We start from the raw sequence: 11,297 nt of genomic DNA on the forward strand, positions 1-11,297 counted from the left end.
AAAAAATACACTAGAGTTCAAGCTAGTTTTGCTTTTCGATTGTAATTAAGGTTTCACATATTTTTTTTCAAAGTCCAAACCAGTCGTGATCTTCATTATTAACCATTTTGCCGACAAGGTTGCTTGATCCCCGCCTCTAATTGATAATTATGGAAAATATTCAAATAAAAAATATTGAATAAAGAAAGCGTTTTATTGTGTCCGAATCACCTTGGCATTATCCTTGTTTGTTTCTCCGAGCTCCTACACTCTTCAAATTGAAAAAGACTTGTGAAGACCTTGTTATCAAATAAAAAAAAATAAAGCTCAGACCACGCATACAAGATATTTTTCTTTTCTAGTTGATAACATGACATCAAGTATAAGTGTTTTATATGTCAATTAGGCCCGTCATTAAGTAAGGATGTGAATTTGATATCGAAACCATCAAACCGTTAACATAAAAATCGCAAAATCTTTTAGTAAATGGTTTGATTTTGGTTTCAAGTTTAAGATCAATTAGTTAATTGGGTCATGTCGGTTTTAACTGTTTAACCCATTGGTTTGAAATCAAATTGAAACTGTAAAAATCAAACCGTTTAAACCGTCAAAATCAATCCAATTAACCCATATAACGATTAAAATTTTGGTTATTTTAACAAAACATAATGGTTTAATTTAAGAAAGAATTAAGGACTATAGAGGTTGTCCAATAGTCTATGCAATAATTTACTCCTACTATGTAATTATGTAGTTAAATCCTTACTTGTTCAATGACTCATTTAATTTGATACAAGATTGAAGCGTTTATCAATAAAAGCAAATTTTAGTAAGCATGCAAATAAACTATCAAACCGATTACTAACCTTTTAAATATCGTATAAAATAAATCGAGATCAAAACCGTTTAAAACTGTGAAACTGACACTGTTTAAAAACCGTGGAACTGAAACCATTTGTTATATGGTTGTGGTTTCAGAAAGTGCAACCATTTAGTAAATGGTGCAGTTTTAATTTTAACCAAATAAATATGAACCAAACCAAACCGAACTGCCTCATATACACCAAAACTGAACCGATTAACACCCTTGCCATTAAGTGGTTAAATTGGATAAAAGGTTATTGGGAATGACTGTGAACTCAATTACCAAATCAATTATGAGTCAGGATTCCATAATTATTTGGAATTGCCACAATAGATACTATATATGTTGTCGTGTACTAAATCGAATTAAAAATCAGAATTAGATCTGATGAACCGGTCGAGCCCGATCACGATTCCTACCGTTTCAAAGTACTGGGCGATTCATACAAAATTTATAGGTTTCAGGCCAAATCTGGCTTATTCTAGTCAATCCGTAACAGAACCGAATTGGAGTCAAGAGAGCTGATTCATATACTGATTCCTTGTTTTTAATTCCTAATGGACTAAAGATGTTAATTGATTCGGTTCTAGTGTAAATGATTCGATTTGATTCGATAAAAGATTTTTTAGATAAAATCAAAACCGAATTATTTAACAAATGGTTTCATATATTTAAACCAAAACCATTTATAAACAGTTTCGATTTAAATGGTTTTCTTATGTTTTCTAATTTTTTTATCCAAGCAACTTCTTTACCTTTAAATTTTTTAGTGAAAATAGATGTAAACTATAACATTAAATTGAATTGTTTATTATTATATGCTTTTTTTTTAATAGTTGTTTAATGTAAAAAAATTATTCTTTATTGAAATATATGTAAACTTAACATTGGTTGACTTAAACTTACTACGTATATGTTAATCGGTTTAACAGTTTATTTAAATAGTTTACCAATAGTTTAAATTTTAAAACTAAAATTAAATCATGGTTACAATTTTAAAACCAAAATCGAGCCATTTAATAAACGATTTCATGATTTCGATTTAAACAATTTGATTCAATTTAGGTAAATAATTTCGATTTTAAATTTACATCCTTATGGTGAACTGTCATGCTTGTTGAGGGTTTGGCCAGATTCAATAATGACACTCTCACTTGGAGCCTTGCAAGCTTGATATGGTTAGGTCTAAGTAAGTGGAATTCCAATATTGGTTTTCATGACTCAAAAGAATCATTAATTATAGAGGTTCGAAAATTTTAGGTAAGTGAGTATAACAAGAACCAAACATCTCATGCATGGTGACTTATATGGTAATTAATATTAAATCATAAATTTTGACTGGGGTAGATCAAAGACATTGTTTTTTATAGTATATGGGCCACTGATAGGTATGGTGAAAACATTTTTTATCTTGGTCATCGTAATTGGAAAATCAGATTTTGACTCCAGACAAATTATGGAATCAAGTAAAAAAAAATTCATAAAACCAAATTTAAGGTATGGTGGAAAAATTTTCTATGTTGATCATCGTGGTTGAAAAACTAGATTTTAACTCAAATGAATTAAATGAATCAAGTAAAAAAATCATAAAATCTGATCAAGAGTCATGAAAACTCATTCAGACTTAGAAAATAAACAAGTAGGTTTAAGTCTTATTCAACTTAGTATTGCTATTTGGGTCACAAAAATACGTTGAGTTAGGTCTTTCAATGCATACTTCTTGTCACAAAGATTCAAGTGAGGATCCCTAGATTTAGTCATAGATAGGGAGAGATATCCCAAGAGATGGAGGTAAGAAAAGAAATCATCAAGAAGTAGGAGGGAAGTGGGGTAGAGCAACTTTCTACCGGTAGTTCCCACGAAAGCCAAATTCCCAATAATAAGAGGGGAAGAACCAACACCCGTATCACCACTAAGCCCTTCCCCTTTGTACTCAAAGTCCCAGAAATATCCGGTGACAATTATTTCTAGTTAATTTCCCATCTTATTAGTACTTCAGAAATTAATATGCACTCTCTCAACTCTTACGGTAACAGACAGTTCAGATTAAAAAAAAAAAAATGTTAAACCAGATGATTTAGATTTGTCTTATGATTTTCGATAGCATTACTTTCAATTGTTGTATGGATAATTACTAGTTTAATACCCATTAAAATATTATAATAATTTAAAACCTAACATAAAATGATGGGTCCCTTAAACTAATATAATATTTTAAAAGAAACGGTTAAGCATGCTATCACCTTTTCTGGAGTTAACGATTCAACCAATAAAGAACTAGGATGGAAGAGACATGAAGCTTCTCAACTTGAAAATTTTGAGATTTCAAACCTGACCAATTTGATCTGATTCTAAATCTTGAAACCTTGCTCCAGTTTCCACCAAAATTGAGAAGGTGAAAGGAGAAATGTAACTTAATTAACTGGAGCCACAGACCTGCCTATAAAGGAAAGGAGGAAGAAGATTGATGGATGGATATTTGTCCATATTTCCATGAAAAGTCATGGAATTTAATGAGCATATGGATTAGTGGTAAAATTTTCAACAGCCCATTTTCAAGTGTCACTAGTGATTAGTGACGTGTACAAATCAAAGGCAATGTTTGAACAACTTAATTCCATTCAATATAAATAATGACAAAAAAATCTTTGTTGTTATGTACAGATTCATCTTGATTTTTCTAATGTCAAAGTAAATAGAAGAAAGTTTTCCTCGATCGTGTGTGAATGAAAAATACTAATGATTTGAATTCAGCACAAAAGAATAAACAAGCAAACTCCGATGGTGACATTTTAATAAAAGTAACAAAAAACATAACTTAAAAAAAAAAAAAAAAAAAAAAAACAAAAAAACAAAAAAAGTGTAATCATCAAATTTCCAAAAAGGCACAGTTTATTGGGAGATTACAACAGTTATAATTGCCGACATAATTTTAGGTATTAGTATCGGAATTGCCATATGGCCCATATCTATTGATTTTTAATGATATCGACCATGATTAATATTGATACCTAATCCAAATGATATAAACATCCATTTTTTGTGAAAAAAAAAATATTTTTTTGATTAAATATCACCTCGATACAATCTATAAGTATCAATGTTGATATTGATGACGACTGATACATGAATTCCATCCATATGTGCCATTTCACGAAGTATCAATGTTGATATTGATGACGACTGATACATGAATTCCATCCATATGTGCCATTTCACGATATCCAAAAAAAAAAATATCCAAATGAATTCAATTTCTTAAAAAAAATAATAATAGTTGTAGATCTTGAAGATTTTGTATTGAAGTGATTCCTATGTTGTTTCCAGCAAGTAGGTCAAATGAACCCCAGCGTGGCCATAAGAATTCAAAGCAGTTATTTTCCTATCTCTCTCTCTCTACATTTGTTGAAAGAGAATCCAAAAAATAGCTCAAAAAGAGAATAAAATCTCTCTCTCTCTCTCTCTCTCTCTATGGCTGTGGTACAACGAGGACTTTGGACTTTGGATTTGTATTATAGGGTTTGAACACGATATTTTAGGCACGGTTTGATTTGACAGAAAAAAAAAGTGGAAAAAAATGAAAAAGAATGAGAAACTACTATCACAAATATTAATATTAGGATAATAATCGGGTAGAAATTTTGCCCGACAAATTCACTAAATACAATTATTATTGTCTAGCTATTGATGTGTCGCTCAACTTTATCTCACCTCAATTACTTTCAAAGTCTTACCAAATAATAGACTTTCACACCATTCATGAAAAAATCAATTTTGTACCTATCTCTCTGCTCCTGCCGTTTCTTTTTTCTATAGAATCTCACAACACCTTTATTTCCTTCATCTTCCAACAGATTTCATTTTACTAAAAAATACAAATCTTTAACTCATTCTCACTAGTGTCCTGCCCCTTTTTATCATTCAAATAAAAGGGGCCTAGTTTTTTTCTTTACCTATGGTTAAAGATAGGATCTCTTTAATCCACGACTTAAATAATAGAAGTGAATCCTTTTTTACCCAAAAAAAGAGGAGAATCTTAAGCATAATTTCTTTGTTTGGGAAACAGTTGGAAAGTTAGCATTTTCCATTCGACTTATCATTTTCTAAACTTGGTGTTCAAATAAATCAAACCTGGTTAAGGCAAATATCTTTTTTATCCCCTTATTTTATTAATGTCTTCATTCTTCTCTATCATTGAGTGAGAATAGGACTAATGTTATGGTTACTTCACAATTAAGAAGACAAAAACATAACTAATATTGAAGATGATGAATAAGAATTCTAGGGTATTCCCTTGATTTTAGTAAAAACATTAAGTCAATAAAAATTAGACCGACAAAACATCAATTCAATAAAAATTAGACGGACTCATACATATTTTGGTAATTTTTTCAAACCTAAGGGAATTTTCATGAATCCTGATCAAGTTTCATTTTTTTTTTTTTATTTGATTTAGATGAATCGCCTGAATCAAAACTTCGTCTTCCAACTATTTTTGGGGAACAAAAATTCTAAAACCCTCCATTGTGAACCAAAATTGAGAAATGAAAAACACACGTGACTTAATTAGCTGGAGCAAACAGGCCAAGAGTTTTAAAAATCACTAACTACAATCTGGATCAGATTCGATACAATATCTAATCCTGGATCGGTCAAGTATTGGAATCGATCTCAGCCAATGTTAATACGATATGACCAATCCAATATTCACACTTAAAACCATGGTTCCGGGACTTTTTAACAATTAAAATCATTAGCAAATGGTGACTTTCTCTCTCTCTCTCTCAATTTTGGATTAAGTTCTCCTAATCTAAGGAGAAGAGAGAATCTCCTCAACTATAATAATGTGATTCTATGATTGGAATCTTGTATCATTCTTTTTTTTTCCACTAGAAATCTTGTATCACTCTCAACCCTAGTTATTAAATTCTCCCAATTCGGTCGAACAGAATTTTATCGAATTTTACGAATAATTCGATCCGAATCCGAATCAAATAAAAATTTCTGAAAATTTCTCGAATTTTATAGACCTTTTTAAAATTCAAGAATAATTCAGCCGAACTGAATTTTATCTGAATTATAACCGAATTGAAAAAAAAATAAAAATAACTGTATCTTGAATAAGTCAATAAGCCTTTAGAAATAATGTGATTATTATGCATTTATTATCATAATGTTACTTTTCTTATTTTTTTAATAGAAATCGACAAAGTTTATTTTTCTTGAGGTAATCTTTCATACTTCTAAAAAAAAAAAAAAAAAAACTCTCACCCCATTTTGGTTTGACTAAGTCTTACAGTCTTTATTCTCTCTCTAGTCTTTAACGTGAACATGCATGGTGGGTGACATGAGTTTAACTGAATTTGTGCTCAGCCTCTCCTCTCAGTCTCGCTTTCTCTAATTCAATTATTTGAGTAATAGGAAATGAGTGTAGAAAAAAAAATAGTTAAATATAATATTTTTATCTTTAAAATTTAAAACTTTAATTTTTATATCATTTGTAAGTTATATATATATATGATAATTGATAGATAATATGAAACAAGTATTGCAAATATTAAAAATAACATCTGAATTTTTTGCCCTCTTTTTATTTTTGTAAACGAATAATTCCCAAATCCGAACTCGAATTTTATTATCTCCGTTTTTTTACCGATATTTTGATTGAATAGTTAAATTAATGAAACGAATTAATTCGAATAATTTTTCATCCGAATTTAATAACTATGCTCTCAACTTCCACCTCTTCTTGTAAAATAAGAAGCCTTTTTCTACTTTTTGTATCATGACACTCAATCACTCAAGTGTAAAAATAATTTATTTTTTAAGGTACTAAGTTGTTTGTTAAGTTCCATCAACCAAAAAGATGAAAAAAACTGATAATTTGTGCATACAGATAGAGTCATAGAGGGAAATGAAAATTGTTTATCATGGTCCATGCTCGACTAAAGTAGCAGTTAACTAAATAGGAAAAGAATTCTGGTGCAATTGGTTGGTACTTTATAATGCATAGGTCTCAGAAATGCCATAAGAATCCAAATACAACCCCCAAAAAAAAATAATAATAATAATTTCTTCTGTACGAAATACTTTTTTTATGGAATCATTAAGAGTTACTTATAAAAGAAAAAGGGATAGTTTATGAACCCCCATTACCCTATTGCCCCCTCCCCCCTTTTAAAAATCGATGTGACGAGGTGTTGAGTACCCTCCAAAGTAAGGTTATTAAACTGGGAATTAGGATCTGACTCGGCTCCAACGGTATAGATTTTGATTTAGTCAGAATTGATCAAAAGTTGATTGGAATCACTCAAGAATCAGTTAAAATTGTTCTAAACCCTAAAATCTGCTTTAAATCCACTAAAATCAGGATCAAACTCAACTAATTCTTATCCCGACCATTTTAATCTAATATTGAATCTTGAAATTAGCCTTAATGTTCATCAAAATGTAGTTAAATTAATTGGAGCCCGCACATACCTGCCCCCAAGGAAAGATTGGAAGAAGATAAGATTGATGGAATTGAAGGAAATTTGTCCATAGTTCCATGAAGTGATGGAATTCGATTAGGATAGTGATTTAAGTGGTAAAAATTTCAAGAGTGATAGAGTCCTTCTAAAGTGACTAATGAATTTTATAAATCCAAGGCATTATTAAATTACCTTTGTTAAGTTTGTCTCGAATTCTTGACCCATTTTGAAGATTGACCCTATCCCGACATATTTTGGTGGCGATCCGAATGGGAAATTTTCTAAGATTTGTGATGGAAGTAGAGGGGTTGGGCCGATAGGCCTAAGCCCGAAGCCCATCATTGATCTCGTATGGGGGTGCTGGGGCGTAGCCCCCGCAATATGGTTCGATCGGATCGACCGCGACCCGATGGGTCAACTAGCGATTTGGAGTATATATAATGTACTGTTGCTTGTTGAGAAAGTCATTGTATTCCAAGGTTTTCACACAGCTAGGGTTTCAGGGCGAGTTTTTCCTCGCCGCTGCTAGGGTGTAATTTCTCTTCTGCATAGTGAATCATCTTCTTCTTCGCCCGAGGACGTAGCACACCACCTTGGTGTGTGAACCTCGTTAAATCTCTATCGTATGAATCTATTGTCTCTTTATTATTCGTGTTTCTTGGTGTTTGATCTAACAACCTTGAATAATCTTGAAAGTCTGAAGTTTGAATCACTTAATCCATTCATCATAAATAATGACAAAATCATCTTTGTTGTTGACAGTTGTTATATTCATCTCTTTATAATGTCAAAGTAAATAGGAGAAAGTTTTCCTGAATCGTGGTTGAATGAAATACTGCTCATTATTTGCATTTAGCGCAAACAGACAAACTTGGTAGACCAAAAAAAATTGATTTCATAGTAGTTATAATTACCTTTAGGTATCAGTATCAGATCGATCAGATACGTTGATTTGTATTGATATCGGCTATGACTAATATCAATGCATGATCGACATGGACCAATTGATATGGTAAGAACATCTTTTTTTTTCTTTTCTTTTTGGGAGAGGGATAGGTATGCTGTCGATATCAAGTATGCTAGCGGATAGTACCAATAGAAACACATGATGAAGTATCATTCAGGAAGGATATGAGGATCATTTCAAAAAAATGAAAGAGAGAGATAGACACAATGGGTGCTAACATACTTGATATCGGCGGCATAGCCAACCTTTTCCCTTTCTTTTTATATAATATCAACTTGATACGATCAGTAAGTATCAATGCAGGTATCGCCAATAACGAATATCGTGAACTCCACGCACATAATAGAATTATATGCATAGTTTCTTTATTTGGATTGTAGTTGGAAAATTAGATTTTTTTTTGCCTCAATTTGTCATTTGTAAAATTCGGTGATTCAAACGAATCAAACATGAGTAGGGTGAATCAATTTTATTTTTATTTCATTAATATATTTTTTCTTCTTTCTCCAAGTGTAGATGGGACGGAGAGATTATAATTGCTTCACAGTTGAGAAGAATAAAAGGGAACCAATAGTAAAGACAATGATCAAAATTTCTAGAGTTTTTTTGTTTAATTGTAGGCTAAACTTATGATCCATGAATAATATATGGCCAAGTAAAAAAAATCCAGACTTGGTGAGTTTCTCATAATTATGATAAAACCATCAAGCCAATGAAAACTCGGACTGATTCATACCTGTTCTCGTCATTTCTTAAACATAGATGAGTCTTCATGAATATTGACTAGGTTACATTTATTTTTTTATTATGATTCAAATAAATCGCTTGAATCTAAACCTGAATTTCCAAATTATTTGGGGAGAACAAAAATGCAAAAAACTTCCTTTGTCTACCTAAAGTGAGAAATGAAAACCACACGTGACTTAATTAGTTGGAGCAAATAGATTAAGAATTTTCAACAAAAGAAAAAAACAAATAAAGAATTTAAAAAATAACTAACTACAGTCTGGATCTGGATTGGATCGATGGGTAGAGAGAGAGAGGCTAAAAAGATAAAAAGTAATATTTTTTTATAGAAAAAGGTTGGGTATACATGGGTATGATATTGATATATCTAGATGTGTGCCTATTTTCTTCTTCTTCTTCCTTCTAAAAATCGGTATTATACTAGGGTTCCAATCAATTTTCATTGAAGGAGTCGAATTTAGGACGTCCAAGTTTATAACTTGTACCAACTTCGTTGCCCACCAACTGCGCTACCCCCTTGGGTTATGTTGTCTCTCTCTCCTCTTTCTTTTGAAGTATTCTCTTATTGGTTGAGTCGCTAGCTCTAGTAAAACCTCCTATTAGTTGAGCTGTTAACTCTAGGAAAGGTATACCTAATCTCCTTTCTTTTTTTAATGGATAAGTTTTCCTTCGTCTATGACTGAATGAAGGGATGGTCCAGATGTAACCCCTCATCATTCCATAACTTTCTCTCCCCTCCCCCACCCCTCTACATGGTCATGATGGACCATAAGATTTATGATCTTAGGAAAGCTCGATCTTCTTTTTTATTATATTTTATATATATGAACAAAAGAAAGCTACACGCTTTTGTGTGTGTATGTCTTGTATGAGACAATCGATAAGAGAAAACAATAAAGAATTGAAAGTTGAAGCCAACCAGTTTCAATTTGAACTTTAATGACCGATCCCTAATCGAACCAGTTTCAATCTAATCTGATATATGATAAAATGGACCAAAACTAAACCGAATCGACGGTTTGACACCCTAGTGTCTGAGTCTCACGACTATCCATCTCTATATGACTTTGTCAAGCGTATGAAGTCATCATTCATTAATACCTATTCGTTTTCTTCACCGATCCTTGTCCCTTGACTTTGCCTTTGACTTTGATTGATTGGTTTTGTTTGGTCCATGAAAATGAACCCAAGAGGCCAAGACCAGACACTGGCATAGGACTTTAAAAACTAAAATCAAGCAAATGGAGAATCTTTTGTTGGCTCTCACAACAAGCCAACTTTTTTCCCCCCTCTCTCTCTCTCTCTCTCTCTAACAATTAAAATAAGCAAATGGTGAATCTCTGGTTGGCTTTCATAACTTATCCCACTCACCTCAACACTTCCCACTCTCGTGGAGAAGAGAGAATCTATTCACCACTGGTGATGTAATAATGCCATAAGAAAATTTTGTCATTCGTAACTTTCGCCTCTCATTGTATAAAATGGAAAAAAACATGATTCCCCGTGTTAATTAAAGGGTTTGATTTTTATGATGCGCAGATGAAGAGAAGTTAGGTCTTTAAAATTTTGTGTTTAATATTGTGATAGCAAATCAAAATTATAAACACCTTTTTTTTTAAATAATAAATAAAATTTTTTTTCTATTTTTGTATCATGACGCTTGAACCATTCAAGTGTACAATATCATGTTGAGTTTTTTTTAAGCTACAGTTGTTGCTTAAGTTCTCATTGTATAAAAAAAACATGATTCCCCATGTTAATTAATGGGTTTTATTTTTATGATGCGAAGATGAAGAGAAGTTGGGTCTTTAAAATTTTGTGTTTAATATCGTGATAGAAAATCAAATTTATGAACACCTTTTTTTTTTTTAATAATAAATAAGAATTCTTTTCTATTTACCATTCAAGTGTACAATATGTTGATTTTTTTTTTTTTATTATTACTAAAGTCGTTGCTTAAGTTCTATCAATGAAAGAGATTAAAAAAAATATGCGGATAATTTCTGGACTTTCAACAAAAATATATAAAGAGAAATGAGAATTGTTGATTGTGGTCCATGCTAACTATATAAGAAAAGAATTGCTAGTGTAGTTGATTAGTAATTTTTAAGGACAGAGGTCCCAGAAAAATCATGGGGTTCAACTCTCCTGTCTTCATCGAGCGGTTTAACCTTTCCTTAAGCGATTGATTTGTCAACATAGAAATATGCCAAGGAACCTAATTACAACTTTTTTTTTTTAAATAAGAATACCATTCTAGCCTTATTGC

General features: G+C 31.5%; 1 protein-coding gene across 2 annotated transcripts in view; it reads left to right on the forward strand.

Moving 5' to 3' along the window:
• The window catches only part of LOC122057694 (tetraspanin-6-like), a 19,488-nt gene that overhangs the window by 2,671 nt on the left and 5,520 nt on the right, over positions 1-11,297 (forward strand). Inside the window, exon 4 of one of the 2 annotated variants that reach the window (XM_042619901.1) lies at positions 4,291-4,315. The exons of the other annotated variant lie outside the window; for it this stretch is intronic. The gene's annotated coding sequence lies outside the window, so the exon portion shown is untranslated. Of the gene's footprint in view, positions 1-4,290; positions 4,316-11,297 lie in introns of those variants that run through there. 2 annotated transcript variants of the gene reach the window in all.

The sequence above is a fragment of the Macadamia integrifolia genome, chromosome 12 (genome assembly GCF_013358625.1).
Source record: "Macadamia integrifolia cultivar HAES 741 chromosome 12, SCU_Mint_v3, whole genome shotgun sequence".
Taxonomy (NCBI): Eukaryota; Viridiplantae; Streptophyta; class Magnoliopsida; order Proteales; family Proteaceae; genus Macadamia; species Macadamia integrifolia.